A 16763-nucleotide genomic window follows, 5' to 3' on the forward strand; every position below is an offset into this window, starting at 1 on the left:
ACCAAAGATTGAAGACTTACCACTTCTTAGAGTACCCCAAACTCAGAAAAAAAGGACTCAAACCTTTATCTCCAGCTCCCAAAGCTGGCATTTTCAATAAACTATTCTCTGACCCTAACCCCTAAACCGCCCGAATAGCACCCCGCGACAACCCCCGCACAAGCTCCAATACAACAAACAAAGTCAACAACAGCCCCCAACCCGCCACTAAAAACATCCCTGCCCCATGTGAATAAAACATGGAAACTCCACTAAAATCCGACCGAACAACAAACACCCCAACATTATTCACAGTAGAAACCCCGAACTTCCAAGCCCCCATAAACCCCCCAAACACCAACCCCCCAAAAACAATTGCCACAAACGCTACTGCACATCCAATCACCCGTCAATCCCCCCAAGCCCCAGGGAAAGGCTCCGCTGCTAAAGCTACTGAATAAACAAACACCACCAGCATACCCCCCAAATACACCATAAACAGCACTAAAGCCACGAACGAAACCCCAAGGCCCAGCAACCACCCGCACCCCGCCACAGACGCTAACACCAAACCAACAACCCCATAATACGGCGAAGGATTCGACGCCACACCCAAAACACCCACCGCAAAGCAAATCCCTAAAAAAAACATAAAATAAGTCATTATTCCTGCCCGGACACTACCCGAGGCCTGCGGCTCGAAAAGCCGCCATTGTTCTCAACTACAGGAACTAACCGCAAGCCCCCAATAATTCTACCCCATCTATGCCATTATGCTTAACCCCCCCCCCCTCCCCCCCCGAGGCGGGGGTATTTGGTTATGCATATTCGTGCATAAATTTATATACCCCATATACATACATACTATAGTACCAGTAATATACATTATATACGGACTATCTTATAAGCAGGTGCTAAACCCATACATGTACACGGCCATTAAACCCTTAAACACACTCCTACCAAACCACCCGGCATGAATGTTCTAGGACCATACCCCACAACACCCAATACAACTCCACTCAAGCGCATAACAAGACCCCATTTTAATGAATGCTCACAGGACATGCTCCAACAACAACTCTCCACCACATATCTCATGCAGTTCGTATCAGACGGATTTATTAATCGTACTCCTCACGTGAAATCAGCAACCCGTTGCACATAATGTCCGGTATGACTAGCTTCAGGCCCATACGTTCCCCCTAAACCCCTCGCCCTCCTCACATTTTTGCGCCTCTGGTTCCTCGGTCAGGGCCATCCATTGGGTTCACTCACCCCTCCTTGCCCTTCAAAGTGGCATCTGTGAGTACTTTCACCTTCTCAATGCGTAATCGCGGCATGTTCCAGCTTTTTGGCGCCTCTGGTTCCTCTTATTTTTTCCGGGGTTACCTCACAGGTGGCTATTCCCAGTGATCTCGGGGGTCCCACAATCTAAGCCTGGACACACCTGCCTCACGGCCTATCCTATATTTCAAGGGTCCCTCGATGAGACGGTTGGCGTATATGGGGAATCATCCTGACACTGATGCACTTTGACCACATTCAGTTAATGTTACCTCCACCCTCCGGGTTAAATGGGGCTATTGGATGAATGCTCGTTGGACATAGCACAAAACAACAAATCATTAAGCGCAACCCCTGCGCTTCACAAACTAAACCAGTAAACTTTCGCTAACCACCATGTAGCATAAACCTTCATCGCCCAATCCCAGCAAACTACCTCTAAAACTCCATTAATCATCCCTTCCATGACATCATCGGAACGATGTATATATACACACAAACACATACAAAATAACTTAAACTTATTAGAGAAACTCCAGTACTAAAAATAGTAAACACAAGCAATAATTTCATATACTTCACTCTCACTCACCACTCAACTATCAGCTAACCACACCCCCGTCCACATAGCTTAACACAAAGCATGGCACTGAAGTTGCCAAGATGGCATAAAACATGCCTGCGGACAAAAGACTTAGTCCTAACCTTACGGTTGGTTTTTGCTAAATATATACATGCAAGTATCCGCGCCCCAGTGTAAACGCCCTCGACCACCTACCCCCATACAGGCCTTGAGGAGCGGGTATCAGGCACACCCAAGTAGTAGCCCAAGACGCCTCGCTAAGCCACGCCCCCACGGGTATTCAGCAGTAATTAACATTAAGCAATGAGTGCAAACTTGACTTAGTTATAGCAACAGCCTAACTTCAAGGGTTGGTAAATCTTGTGCCAGCCACCGCGGTCATACAAGAAACCCAAATCAACCGTCCTATTGACACGGCGTAAAGAGTGGTAAAATGCCTATCCTAGCTAACTAAGATCAAAATGCAACTGAGCTGTCATAAGCCCAAGATGCACCTAAACACACCATTAAGATGATCTTAGGAACTAACGACTGATTTAAACCCACGAAAGCCAGGGCCCAAACTGGGATTAGATACCCCACTATGCCTGGCCCTAAATCTTGATACTTACTTTACCGAAGTATCCGCCAGAGAACTACGAGCACAAACGCTTAAAACTCTAAGGACTTGGCGGTGCCCCAAACCCACCTAGAGGAGCCTGTTCTACAATCGATAATCCCCGATTAACCCAACCACCCCTTGCCAACACAGCCTACATACCGCCGTCGCCAGCCCACCTCGAATGAGAGCACAACAGTGGACACAATAGCACCCCGCTAATAAGACAGGTCAAGGTATAGCCTATGGAGTGGAAGAAATGGGCTACATTCCCCATTCATAGGGCACACGGAAAGAAGCGTGAAACCACTTCTGGAAGGCGGATTTAGCAGTAAAGTGGGACAATAGAGCCTACTTTAAGCCGGCCCTGGGGCACGTACATACCGCCCGTCACCCTCCTCAAAAGCCACATCCCACATAACTAATACCATAAATACGCTGAAGATGAGGTAAGTCGTAACAAGGTAAGTGTACCGGAAGGTGTACTTAGAATATCAAGACGTAGCTATAACACCAAAGCACTCAGCTTACACCTGAAAGATATCTACTAGACCGGATCGTCTTGAAGCCCCCCCTCTAGCTCAACCACACAAACAGTACACCAAAACTAAAGAATTTACTAAACTAATTAAACTAAAGCATTTTACAGTCTTAGTATAGGCGATAGAAAAGACACTTAGACGCGATAGAGACCCCAGTACCGTAAGGGAAAGATGAAATAGCAGTGAAACAATCAAAGCGACAGACAGCAAAGATCAACCCTTGTACCTTTTGCATCATGGTTTAGCGAGAACAACCAAGCAAAGTGAACTAAAGTTTGCCCCCCCGAAACCCAAGCGAGCTACTTTCAAGCAGTTAAAGAGAGCGAACCCGTCTCTGTTGCAAAAGAGTGGGATGACTTGTCAGTAGAGGTGAAAAGCCAACCGAGCTGGGTGATAGCTGGTTACCTGTGAAACGAATCTAAGTTCCCCCTTAATCCTCCCTACCGGACATCCTGAACCCTAATGAGATGATTAAGAGCTATTTAATGGAGGGACAGCTCCATTAAAAAAGGACACAACCTCGACTAGCGGATAATTCTTACTACTGATCCTACCGTGGGCCCTAAAGCAGCCATCAAAAAAGAGTGCGTCAAAGCTCCACCACCTAAAAATACCAAAATAAGATGATTCCCTTATCACAAACAGGTCAACCTATGAATATAGGAGAATTAATGCTAAAATAAGTAACTCAGGGCCACACCCCTCTAACGGCGCAAGCTTACATAGAAACATTATTAACAGACCTAGACAGATACAAAAACCCCTACAAGACCACGTATTAACTAACCCTGTTAACCCGACTCAGGAGCGCCTATAAGAGCGATTAAAATCTGTGAAAGGAACTCGGCAAATTAATAAGGCCCGACTGTTTACCAAAAACATAGCCTTCAGCAAATTAAACAAGTTTTGAAGGTGATGCCTGCCCGGTGACTTAGGTTTAACGGCCGCGGTATCCTAACCGTGCAAAGGTAGCGCAATCAATTGTCCCATAAATCGAGACTTGTATGAATGGCTAAACGAGGTCTTAACTGTCTCTCACAGATAATCAGTGAAATTGATCTCCCCGTGCAAAAGCAGGGATGTGAACATAAGACGAGAAGACCCTGTGGAACTTAAAAATCAACGACCACCGCGAATCCTCAATCAACCCCACTGGGGCCACTACCATCGCAGAGCCTGGTCGATATTTTTCGGTTGAGCGACCTTGGAGGAGAACAAATCCTCCAAAAACAAGACCATACCTCTTTACCTAGAGCTACCCCTCAAAGTGCTAACAGTGACCAGACCCAATATAATTGATTAATGGACCAAGCTACCCCAGGGATAACAGCGCAATCCCCCTCAAGAGCCCATATCGACAGGGGGGTTTACGACCTCGATGTTGGATCAGGACATCCTAATGGTGCAGCCGCTATTAAGGGTTCGTTTGTTCAACGATTAACAGTCCTACGTGATCTGAGTTCAGACCGGAGCAATCCAGGTCGGTTTCTATCTATGACACACTCTCCCCAGTACGAAAGGACCGGGAAAGTGGGGCCAATACCACAAGCACGCCCCCTCCCCGCTCTAAGCAGTGAAACCAACTAAACCGTGAAGAGGGCCTTCCCCCACCACTTTCAATCCTAGAAAAGGACCAGCTAGAGTGGCAGAGCCCGGCAAGTGCAGAAGGCTTAAGCCCTTTCCCCAGAGGTTCAAATCCTCTCCCTAGCTTCACCCATGATTCAAATAACAACACTAAGCTGCCTCGTTATATCCCTCCTATACATCATCCCAATCCTGATTGCCGTAGCCTTCCTAACCCTAGTAGAACGGAAAATCCTAAGCTACATACAATCCCGCAAAGGCCCTAACGTTGTCGGGCCTTTTGGCCTACTTCAACCATTTGCGGACGGACTGAAACTATTTACCAAAGAGCCCATCCGACCCTCTACCTCTTCCCCACTTCTATTCATTCTGATACCAATACTAGCCCTTGTCCTAGCCCTCACCACTTGAGCACCACTACCACTCCCATTTCCCCTAGCAGATCTAAACCTCGGAGTTCTCTTCCTAATAGCCATGTCAAGCCTAGCCGTCTACTCAGTCCTATGATCAGGCTGAGCCTCGAACTCAAAATACGCACTAATCGGAGCCCTACGGGCAGTAGCACAGACCATTTCATACGAAGTGACACTGGCCATAATCCTGCTATCAATAATCATACTAAGCGGAAGCTACACACTCAGCTCCTTTGCCGTCGCACAGGAGCCTCTATACTTCATTTTCTCCTCATGACCCCTAGCAATAATATGATACGTATCCACCCTAGCAGAGACAAACCGAGCTCCTTTTGACCTCACAGAGGGCGAATCTGAGCTAGTCTCAGGGTTTAACGTTGAATACGCCGCAGGACCCTTCGCCTTATTCTTCCTAGCTGAATATGCGAACATTATGCTAATAAATACACTTACAGCCATCATATTCCTAAACCCAAGCGCCCTAGGGCCACCCACAGAACTATTCCCCGTCATCCTAGCCACAAAAGTCCTCCTACTATCTTCTGGTTTCTTATGGGTCCGAGCTTCATACCCACGATTCCGATATGACCAACTAATGCACCTACTATGAAAAAACTTCCTACCCCTCACACTAGCTCTGTGCCTCTGACACATCAGCATACCTATCTGCTATGCAGGCCTACCTCCTTACATAAGGAAATGTGCCTGAACTACAAAGGGTCACTATGATAAAGTGAACATAGAGGTATAACAGCCCTCTCATTTCCTGTTGACCTTAGAAAAGTAGGAATTGAACCCACACAAGAGAAATCAAAATTCTCCATACTTCCCTTATATTATTTTCTAGTAGAGTCAGCTAATCAAGCTATCGGGCCCATACCCCGAAAATGATGGTTTAACCCCCTCCTCTACTAATGAACCCTTACGCGACCCCAATCATAACCTTCAGCCTCATCTTGGGCACCACAATCACAATTTCCAGCAACCACTGAGTTCTGGCCTGGACAGGACTGGAGATCAACACACTAGCCATCATTCCCCTAATTGCCAAATCCCACCACCCACGAGCAGTAGAAGCCGCAACGAAATACTTCCTAACCCAAGCAGCTGCTTCCGCCCTGGTCCTATTCTCTAGCATAACCAATGCCTGAGTCACTGGCCAATGAGACATCACACAAATAAACCACCCAACCTCCTGTCTACTACTGACAGCAGCAATCGCTATTAAACTGGGCCTAGTGCCATTTCACTTCTGATTCCCAGAAGTACTACAAGGATCGCCACTAATAACAGCCCTGCTACTCTCGACCCTCATAAAATTCCCCCCACTAACCCTGCTCCTACTAACATCCAAATCCCTCGACCCAGCTCTACTCACCGCCATGGCCCTAGCCTCAACAGCACTAGGAGGCTGAATAGGACTGAACCAAACACAAACACGCAAAATCCTAGCCTTCTCGTCCATCTCCCACTTAGGCTGAATCGCCATCATCCTAGTTTACAGCCCCAAATTGGCCTTACTTACCTTCTACCTATACACAATCATAACATCAGCCGTATTCCTAGCCCTTAACAAAATCAAAGCCCTTAACCTATCCATGATCACAACCTCATGAACAAAAACCCCAGTGCTAAACGCCACCCTAATACTAGTACTTTTATCCCTAGCAGGCCTCCCCCCATTAACAGGCTTTATACCAAAGTGACTTATCATCCAAGAACTAACTAAACAGGAAATAACACCAGCAGCCATGGCAATTGCCATGCTATCACTGCTCAGCCTCTTCTTCTACCTACGCCTCGCATACCACTCAACAATTACCCTTCCCCCCAACTCCTCTAACCACATAAAACAATGATACACTAGCAAAGCCCCAAGCACACCTACTGCGGTCCTTGCCTCACTATCAATCCTCTTACTTCCCCTGTCCCCAATAATACATGCCATTGTCTAGAAACTTAGGATAACACCCCAAACCGAAGGCCTTCAAAGCCTTAAATAAGAGTTAAACCCTCTTAGTTTCTGCACATTAAGACTTACAGAATATTAACCTGTATCTTCTGAATGCAAGTCAGACGCTTTAATTAAGCTAAAGCCTCCCTAGACAGATGGGCTTCGATCCCACAAAACTCTAGTTAACAGCTAAATGCCTAAACCAATTGGCTTCTGCCTACAAAGACCCTGACGCACCCTAGTGCGCATCGATGAGCTTGCAACTCAACATGAATTTCACTACAGAGCCGATAAGAAGAGGAATTAAACCTCTGTAAAAAGGACTACAGCCTAACGCTTCAACACTCAGCCATCTTACCCGTCACCTTCATCAACCGATGACTATTTTCCACTAACCATAAGGATATTGGCACCCTGTACCTCATCTTCGGGGCATGAGCAGGAATAGTCGGCACCGCACTCAGCCTATTAATCCGCGCAGAACTAGGACAACCAGGAACTCTCCTAGGCGACGACCAAATTTACAATGTAATCGTTACCGCTCACGCCTTTGTAATAAGCTTCTTTATAGTCATACCCATCATGATCGGAGGATTCGGCAACTGATTAGTCCCCCTCATAATCGGTGCCCCCGACATAGCATTCCCGCGAATAAACAACATAAGCTTTTGACTCCTCCCCCCATCATTCCTCCTCCTACTAGCCTCATCCACTGTAGAAGCTGGCGCCGGCACAGGCTGAACTGTCTACCCTCCCCTAGCAGGTAACCTTGCCCACGCCGGAGCTTCAGTAGACCTGGCTATCTTCTCACTCCACTTAGCCGGTATCTCCTCCATCCTTGGGGCCATCAACTTTATCACCACAGCCATCAACATAAAACCCCCCGCACTCTCACAATACCAAACCCCACTATTTGTCTGATCCGTACTAATTACCGCCATCCTACTCCTTCTATCACTCCCCGTACTCGCCGCCGGTATTACAATATTACTAACTGATCGAAACCTAAACACCACATTCTTCGACCCCGCTGGAGGAGGAGACCCAATCCTGTACCAACACCTATTCTGATTCTTCGGACACCCAGAAGTCTATATTCTGATCCTACCGGGGTTCGGAATCATCTCACACGTAGTCACGTACTACTCAGGCAAAAAGGAGCCCTTCGGCTACATGGGAATAGTCTGAGCCATACTATCCATCGGCTTCCTAGGATTCATCGTCTGAGCTCACCACATGTTTACAGTAGGAATAGACGTTGATACCCGAGCCTACTTTACATCAGCCACTATAATCATTGCCATCCCTACCGGAATCAAAGTATTTAGCTGACTAGCCACCCTGCACGGAGGAACAATCAAATGAGACCCCCCCCAATACTATGAGCTCTAGGATTTATCTTCCTATTTACCATCGGAGGATTAACAGGAATCGTTCTTGCAAACTCTTCCCTAGACATCGCCCTGCACGACACGTACTACGTAGTTGCCCACTTCCACTACGTCCTATCCATAGGCGCCGTCTTTGCCATTCTAGCAGGATTTACTCACTGATTCCCACTACTCACTGGGTTTACCCTACACCAAACATGAGCAAAAGCCCACTTCGGGGTAATATTTACAGGAGTAAACCTAACGTTCTTCCCCCAGCACTTCCTAGGCCTAGCAGGAATACCCCGACGATACTCGGACTATCCCGACGCCTACACACTATGAAACACCATTTCCTCCATCGGCTCCCTAATCTCAATAGTCGCCGTAATCATACTAATATTCATCATCTGAGAAGCCTTTTCGGCCAAACGAAAAGTCCTACAACCAGAACTAACTACCACAAACGTTGAATGAATCCACGGCTGCCCTCCCCCATACCATACTTTCGAGGAACCGGCCTTCGTCCAAGTACAAGAAAGGAAGGAATCGAACCCTCACATGCTGGTTTCAAGCCAACTGCATTAACCGCTCATGCTTCTTTCTTATGAGACGTTAGTAAACCAATTACATAGCCTTGTCAAGACTAAATCACAGGTAAAAATCCTGTACATCTCATGTGGCCAACCACTCCCAACTAGGATTCCAAGACGCCTCATCACCCATCATAGAAGAACTCGTTGAATTCCACGACCACGCCCTAATCGTTGCCCTAGCTATCTGCAGCCTAGTTCTCTACCTTTTAGCCCACATACTAACAGAAAAACTCTCGTCCAATGCTGTAGACGCCCAAGAAGTAGAGCTGATCTGGACAATCCTAGCTGCTATCGTCCTGGTACTCCTCGCCCTCCCATCCCTACAAATCCTCTACATAATGGACAAAATCGATGAACCAGACCTCACCCTAAAAGCCATCGACCACCAATGATACTGAAGCTACGAATACACAGACTTCAAAGACCTATCATTCGACTCCTACATAGTGCCCACCCCAGACTTACCCAACGGCCACTTCCGACTGCTAGAAGTTGACCACCGCGTAGTTATCCCAATAGAATCCCCCATCCGCGTGATCATTACTGCAGGAGACGTACTCCACTCCTGAGCAGTCCCAACGCTCGGAGTTAAAACAGACGCAATCCCAGGCCGACTAAACCAAACTTCATTCATTACCACCCGGCCTGGGATTTTTTATGGACAATGCTCAGAAATTTGCGGGGCTAATCACAGCTACATACCCATTGTAGTAGAATCAACCCCACTCCCACATTTCGAGGCCTGATCGTCCCTTCTATCATCATCCTAATCATTAAGAAGCTATGCAACAGCACTAGCCTTTTAAGCTAGCCAAAGAGGGACTTCCCCCTCCTTAATGATATGCCACAGCTTAACCCCGCACCATGATTTTCAATCATAATTATAACCTGATTAACCCTAGCACTCCTCATCCAACCAAAACTACTAGCCTTCACCACAACCAACCCCCCATCAAATAAGACCTCCCTCACTACCAAACCCACACCATGATCCTGACCATGAACCTAAGCTTCTTTGACCAATTTTCCAGCCCCAATCTATTTGGCATCCCCTTAATCCTACTATCCCTACTCTTCCCAGCCCTACTATTCCCGTCCCCAAACAACCGATGAATCAACAACCGCCTTTCTACTATCCAAACATGACTCCTTCACCTAATCACAAAACAACTAATAGTCCCACTCAACAAAAATGGCCACAAATGAGCCATAATATTTACATCCCTAATAATCATACTTCTTACAATCAACCTTCTAGGCCTCCTTCCATATACATTCACCCCAACCACCCAACTATCTATGAACATAGCCCTAGCCTTCCCACTATGGCTCGCCACACTACTAACAGGCCTACGAAACCAACCATCAGCCTCTTTAGCCCACCTATTACCCGAAGGTACCCCTACACCCCTAATCCCCGCACTAATCCTGATCGAAACAACCAGCCTACTAATCCGCCCCCTAGCCCTCGGAGTCCGCCTTACAGCCAACCTTACAGCAGGACACTTACTCATCCAACTCATCTCTACAGCCTCCATTGCATTAATACCCACCCTTCCTGCAGTATCCATCCTAACAATAATCATCCTACTACTCCTAACCATCCTAGAAGTAGCAGTAGCCATAATCCAGGCCTACGTCTTCGTGCTCCTTCTAAGCCTATACTTACAAGAAAACATCTAATGGCACACCAAGCACACTCATACCACATAGTTGACCCAAGCCCTTGACCAATCTTCGGGGCAGCCGCCGCCCTACTCACAACCTCAGGATTAATCATGTGATTCCACTACAACTCATCCATACTACTAACCCTAGGCCTCATCTCAATACTCCTAGTAATACTCCAATGATGACGAGACATTGTACGAGAAAGCACCTTCCAAGGCCATCACACTCCCACAGTCCAAAAAGGCCTACGGTACGGCATAATCCTTTTCATCACATCCGAAGCATTCTTCTTCTTAGGGTTCTTCTGAGCGTTCTTCCACTCGAGCCTGGCCCCAACCCCAGAACTAGGAGGCCAATGACCCCCAACAGGAATTAAACCACTCAACCCGATAGAAGTCCCCCTACTAAACACAGCCATCCTACTAGCCTCAGGCGTTACCGTAACGTGAGCCCATCACAGCATCACAGAAGGAAACCGAAAACACGCCATCCACGCCCTAACCCTAACGATCCTCTTGGGATTCTACTTCACAGCCCTACAAGCAATAGAATACCACGAAGCCCCATTCTCAATCGCTGATAGCGTCTACGGATCTACCTTCTTCGTTGCCACTGGATTCCACGGACTCCACGTAATCATCGGATCCTCCTTCCTGACCGTCTGCCTCTTCCGACTGATCAAGTTCCACTTTACATCAGACCACCACTTCGGATTCGAGGCAGCAGCCTGATACTGACACTTCGTAGACGTCATCTGACTATTCCTCTACATAACCATCTACTGATGAGGATCTTGCTCTTCTAGTATATTAATTACAATTGACTTCCAATCTCTAGAATCTGGTATAAACCCAGAGGAGAGCAATGAACGCACTCATGTTCATATTCGCCCTATCATCAATCCTAAGCGCCGCCCTAACCGCATTAAACTTCTGACTCGCCCAAATAAACCCCGACTCAGAGAAACTCTCACCGTACGAATGTGGATTCGACCCACTTGGATCTGCTCGATTACCATTCTCAGTCCGATTCTTCCTCAGTAGCCATCCTGTTCGTCCTATTCGACCTAGAAATCGCCCTCCTACTCCCCCTGCCATGAGCCGTCCAACTCCAATCCCCCCTAATGACCCTCACCTGAACTGTAGTGATCCTCCTTCTCCTAACACTCGGACTGGCCTACGAGTGAATTCAAGGGGGCCTAGAATGAGCAGAATAACAGAAAGTTAGTCTAACCAAAAAGATAGCTGGTTTCGACCCAGCAGATTACAGCCAACCCTGTAACTTTCTTATGTCGCCCCTACATTTAAGCTTCTACTCAGCCTTCATTTTCAGCGGACTAGGACTAGCCTTCCACCGAACCCACCTAGTATCCGCCCTACTATGCCTTGAAAGCATAATATTATCGATATTCGTAGGCCTATCAATATGATCCATCGAAAACCAAGTCTCCTCATTCACCATGGTACCAATTCTCATGCTAACCTTCTCAGCGTGTGAGGCGGGCACAGGCCTGGCCATCCTAGTAGCCTCCACCCGCACACATGGCTCCGACCATCTACACAACCTAAACCTCCTGCAATGCTAAAAATCATCCTACCCACAATCATACTTCTTCCAACCGCCCTGCTGTCTCCACCAAAATTTCTATGGACTAACACCACCTTATACAGCCTCCTAATCGCTGCCCTAAGCCTACAGTGATTAATCCCAACCTACTACCCCTACAAATTTTTATCCAACTGAACAGGAATTGACCAAATCTCATCCCCCCTCCTAGTACTATCCTGCTGACTACTCCCACTCATAATCATAGCAAGCCAAAACCACCTGCAACAAGAACCCCTACAACGCAAACGAATCTTTATCTCAACCTTAGTCGCAGTCCAGCCATTCATCCTACTAGCCTTTTCCACCACAGAACTAGCACTATTTTACATCTCATTTGAAGCAACCCTCATTCCCACCCTAATCTTAATCACCCGATGGGGGAACCAACCAGAACGCCTAAGCGCTGGCATCTACCTGCTATTCTACACGCCAGTAAGCTCTCTACCCCTGCTAATCACAATCATACACCTATACGTGAAAATTGGCACCCTGCACCTGCCAACCCTACAACTAACCCACCCAACCCTATCCACCTCATGGACAGGAATACTATCAGGTCTAGCACTGCTCATAGCATTCATAGTAAAAGCCCCACTATACGGCCTACACCTCTGACTGCCAAAAGCCCACGTAGAAGCACCCATCGCAGGCTCAATACTCCTCGCCGCCCTACTACTAAAGCTAGGAGGATACGGAATTATACGAGTCACTCTATTTATGGGCCCACTGTCCAACCTCCTGCACTACCCCTTCCTAACCCTGGCCCTATGAGGCGCCCTAATGACTAGCTCAATCTGCCTACGACAGACAGACCTAAAATCACTAATCGCTTATTCATCCGTTAGCCACATAGGCCTAGTTATCGCCGCAGGAATAATCCAAACCCACTGATCATTCTCAGGGGCAATGATCCTAATAATTTCCCATGGACTAACTTCCTCCATACTATTCTGCCTAGCCAACACAAACTATGAACGTACGCACAGCCGAATTCTACTACTCACACGAGGCCTACAACCTCTCCTACCACTCATAGCTACCTGATGATTGCTGGCCAATCTAACAAACATAGCCTTACCCCCAACAACAAACCTCATAGCAGAGCTAACCATTATAATCACCTTATTCAACTGATCTGCCTTCACGATCATCCTAACAGGAATCGCAACCCTACTAACCGCCTCCTACACCTTATTCATACTACTAATGACCCAACGAGGCTCAATCCCCTCCCACATCACATCTATGCAAAACTCAACCACGCGAGAACACCTGCTCATAACACTCCACATTATCCCAATATTCCTCCTAATCCTCAAACCCGAACTGATCTCCGGAATCCCCTCATGCAAGTATAGTTTAAACCAAACATTAGACTGTGATTCTAAGAATAGAAGTTCAAACCTTCTTACCTGCCGAGGGGAGGGTTTAACCAACAAGAGCTGCTAACTCTTACATCTGAGCCTAAAACCTCAGCCCCCTTACTTTTAAAGGATAACAGCAATCCACTGGTCTTAGGAACCACCCATCTTGGTGCAAATCCAAGTAAAAGTAGTGAACCCCACACTACTAATCAACTCCCTCACACTACTCACGCTGACAATCCTCCTAACCCCAATCATCCTGCCATTTCTATTTAAAAACTTTAAAAACACCCCACAAGCCACCACCCGCGCTGTTAAAACCGCATTCCTAATTAGCCTAGCCCCTACAACCGCATTCATCTACTCGGGAGTAGAATCTGTCACCTGCCACTGGGAGTGAAAATTCATTATAAACTTTAAAATCCCCCTGAGCCTAAAAATAGACCAATACTCAATAACATTTCTTCCAATCGCCCTATTTGTAACATGATCAATCCTACAATTCGCCATATGATACATGGCCTCAGAGCCATACGTAACAAAATTTTTCACCTACCTACTGACATTCCTAGTCGCCATACTCCTCCTAACAACCGCAAACAACATATTCCTCCTATTCGTAGGCTGGGAAGGAGTACGAATCATGTCCTTCCTTCTCATCGGCTGATGACAAGGCCGAGCAGATGCCAACACCGCCGCCCTACGAGCCGTAATCTACAACCGAATCGGAGACGTCGGACTGATCCTGAGCATAGCATGACTAGCTTCAACATTCAACACCTGAGAGATCCAACAAGCCGTACACCCCCACCAAACCCCAATCCTCCCCCTCATAGGATTAATCCTCGCAGCCGCAGGAAAATCCGCCCAATTTGGACTCCACCCATGACTGCCCGCAGCAATAGAAGGCCCCACCCCAGTATCAGCCCTACTGCACTCCAGTACCATAGTAGTAGCCGGAATCTTCCTGCTCATCCGCATGCACCCCCTGCTAGCCACCAACCAGACAGCCCTAACTGCCTGCCTATGCCTAGGTGCTCTATCAACCCTATTCGCTGCCACATGCGCCCTAACCCAAAATGACATCAAAAAAATCATTGCTTTCTCAACATCCAGCCAACTAGGACTAATAATAGTCACTATCGGACTAAACCTCCCACAACTAGCCTTCCTACACATCTCAACCCATGCCTTCTTTAAAGCCATACTATTCCTATGCTCAGGGTCTATCATCCACAACCTAAACGGAGAACAAGATATCCGAAAGATAGGAGGCCTACAGAAAATACTCCCAGTCACTACTTCCTGCCTAACCATCGGAAACCTGGCGCTGATAGGAACCCCATTCCTAGCCGGATTCTACTCAAAAGACCTCATCATCGAAAGCTTAAACACATCATACCTAAATACTTGAGCCCTACTCCTAACCCTTATAGCCACAGCATTCACCGCAACCTACAGCATCCGCATAACCATCCTAGTCCAAGCTGGACAAACCCGAATCCCCCCAATAGTATCAATAAACGAAAACAACCCACTAATCACCGCCCCCCTAACCCGACTCGCCCTAGGCAGCATTACAGCAGGAATAATCATTACCTCTTTCATCACACCAACCAAAACCCCCCCAATAACCATACCCCTTATCACCAAAACCGCTGCCATCCTCATAACAATCCTAGGAATCATCCTAGCCCTAGAACTATCGAACATAACACACACCCTCACTCACCCCAAACCAAACCCCCTCATAAACTTCTCCTCTGCATTAGGGTACTTCAACCCCCTAGTACACCGATTCTTCTCCAAAAACCTACTAGAAAAGGGACAAAACATTGCCCTACACTTGATCGACCTCTCCTGACTCAAAAAAATAGGGCCAGAGGGCCTTGCTGAACTACAAGTAGCCGCAAGCAAAGCCGCAACCTCAATACACACAGGGCTAATTAAGGCCTACCTAGGATCCTTCGCCCTCTCCATCCTGGTAATAATCCTAATAACACACAGACTCACTAATGGCCCCTAACATCCGCAAATCCCATCCCCTACTAAAAATAATCAACAACTCCCTAATCGACCTACCCGCCCCCTCCAACATCTCTGCCTGATGAAACTTCGGCTCCCTTCTAGCCATCTGCTTAGCCACACAAATCCTAACAGGCCTGCTACTAGCCATACACTACACCGCAGACACTTCACTCGCCTTCTCCTCAGTAGCTCACACATGCCGAGACGTCCAGTACGGATGGCTCATCCGCAACCTCCACGCCAACGGTGCTTCGCTCTTCTTTATCTGCATCTACTTACACATCGGACGAGGCCTCTACTACGGCTCCTACCTATACAAAGAAACCTGAAACACAGGAGTAATCCTCCTACTCACCCTAATAGCAACTGCCTTCGTAGGGTATGTCCTACCATGAGGACAAATGTCATTCTGAGGGGCCACCGTAATCACCAACCTATTCTCAGCCATCCCGTACATTGGGCAAACTCTAGTAGAATGAGCCTGAGGAGGATTCTCAGTAGACAATCCAACCTTAACCCGATTCTTCGCCATCCACTTCCTACTGCCCTTCCTAATTGCAGGAATCACCCTAGTCCACCTAACCTTCCTACACGAATCAGGCTCAAATAACCCACTAGGAATCGTATCAGACTGCGACAAAATCCCATTCCACCCATACTTCTCCATTAAAGAACGCTTAGGGCTTACCCTAATAATCACCCCTCTAATAGAACTAGCCCTATTTTCACCGAACCTCCTGGTTCTTGGAATCCTAGTTGGGAGTGGTTGGCCACATGAGATGTACAGGATTTTTACCTGTGATTTAGTCTTGACAAGGCTATGTAATTGGTTTACTAACGTCTCATAAGAAAGAAGCATGAGCGGTTAATGCAGTTGGCTTGAAACCCATCCCCAGTGGTGCAAGTGCACTCTCTGAACTCACTGAAGTGCATCCCCAGTGGTGCCAGTGCACTCTCTGCACTCACTGCACTGCATCCCCAGTGGTGCCAGTGCAATCTCTGGACTCACTGCAGGGCATCCCCAGTGGTGCCAGTGCACTCTCTGGACTCACTGCACTGCATGTCCAGTGGTGCCAGTGCACTCTCTGGACTAACTGTACTGCATCCCCACTGGTGCCAGTGCACTATGTGGACTCACTGTACTGCATCCCCAGTGGTGACAGTGCACTCTCTGGACTAACTGCAG

At 47.4% G+C, this 16763-nt stretch overlaps 2 long non-coding RNA genes across 2 annotated transcripts in view; one reads left to right on the forward strand and one right to left on the reverse strand.

The window, feature by feature from the left end:
- Nucleotides 1–111: 111 nt before the first annotated feature.
- The window catches only part of LOC310893320, a 56446-nt gene continuing 39794 nt past the window's right edge, over nt 112–16763 (reverse strand). Inside the window, exon 2 of the long non-coding RNA XR_014578900.1 lies at nt 112–16311. This is a non-coding gene — a long non-coding RNA (uncharacterized lncRNA). The remainder of the gene's footprint in view (nt 16312–16763) is intronic.
- Nucleotides 14556–16763, forward strand: part of LOC310893326 — a 53552-nt gene continuing 51344 nt past the window's right edge. Inside the window, exon 1 of the long non-coding RNA XR_014578906.1 lies at nt 14556–16317. This is a non-coding gene — a long non-coding RNA (uncharacterized lncRNA). The remainder of the gene's footprint in view (nt 16318–16763) is intronic.

Source organism: Anser anser, assembly GCF_964211835.1.
Source record: "Anser anser genome assembly, chromosome: 2".
NCBI lineage: Eukaryota > Metazoa > Chordata > Aves > Anseriformes > Anatidae > Anser > Anser anser.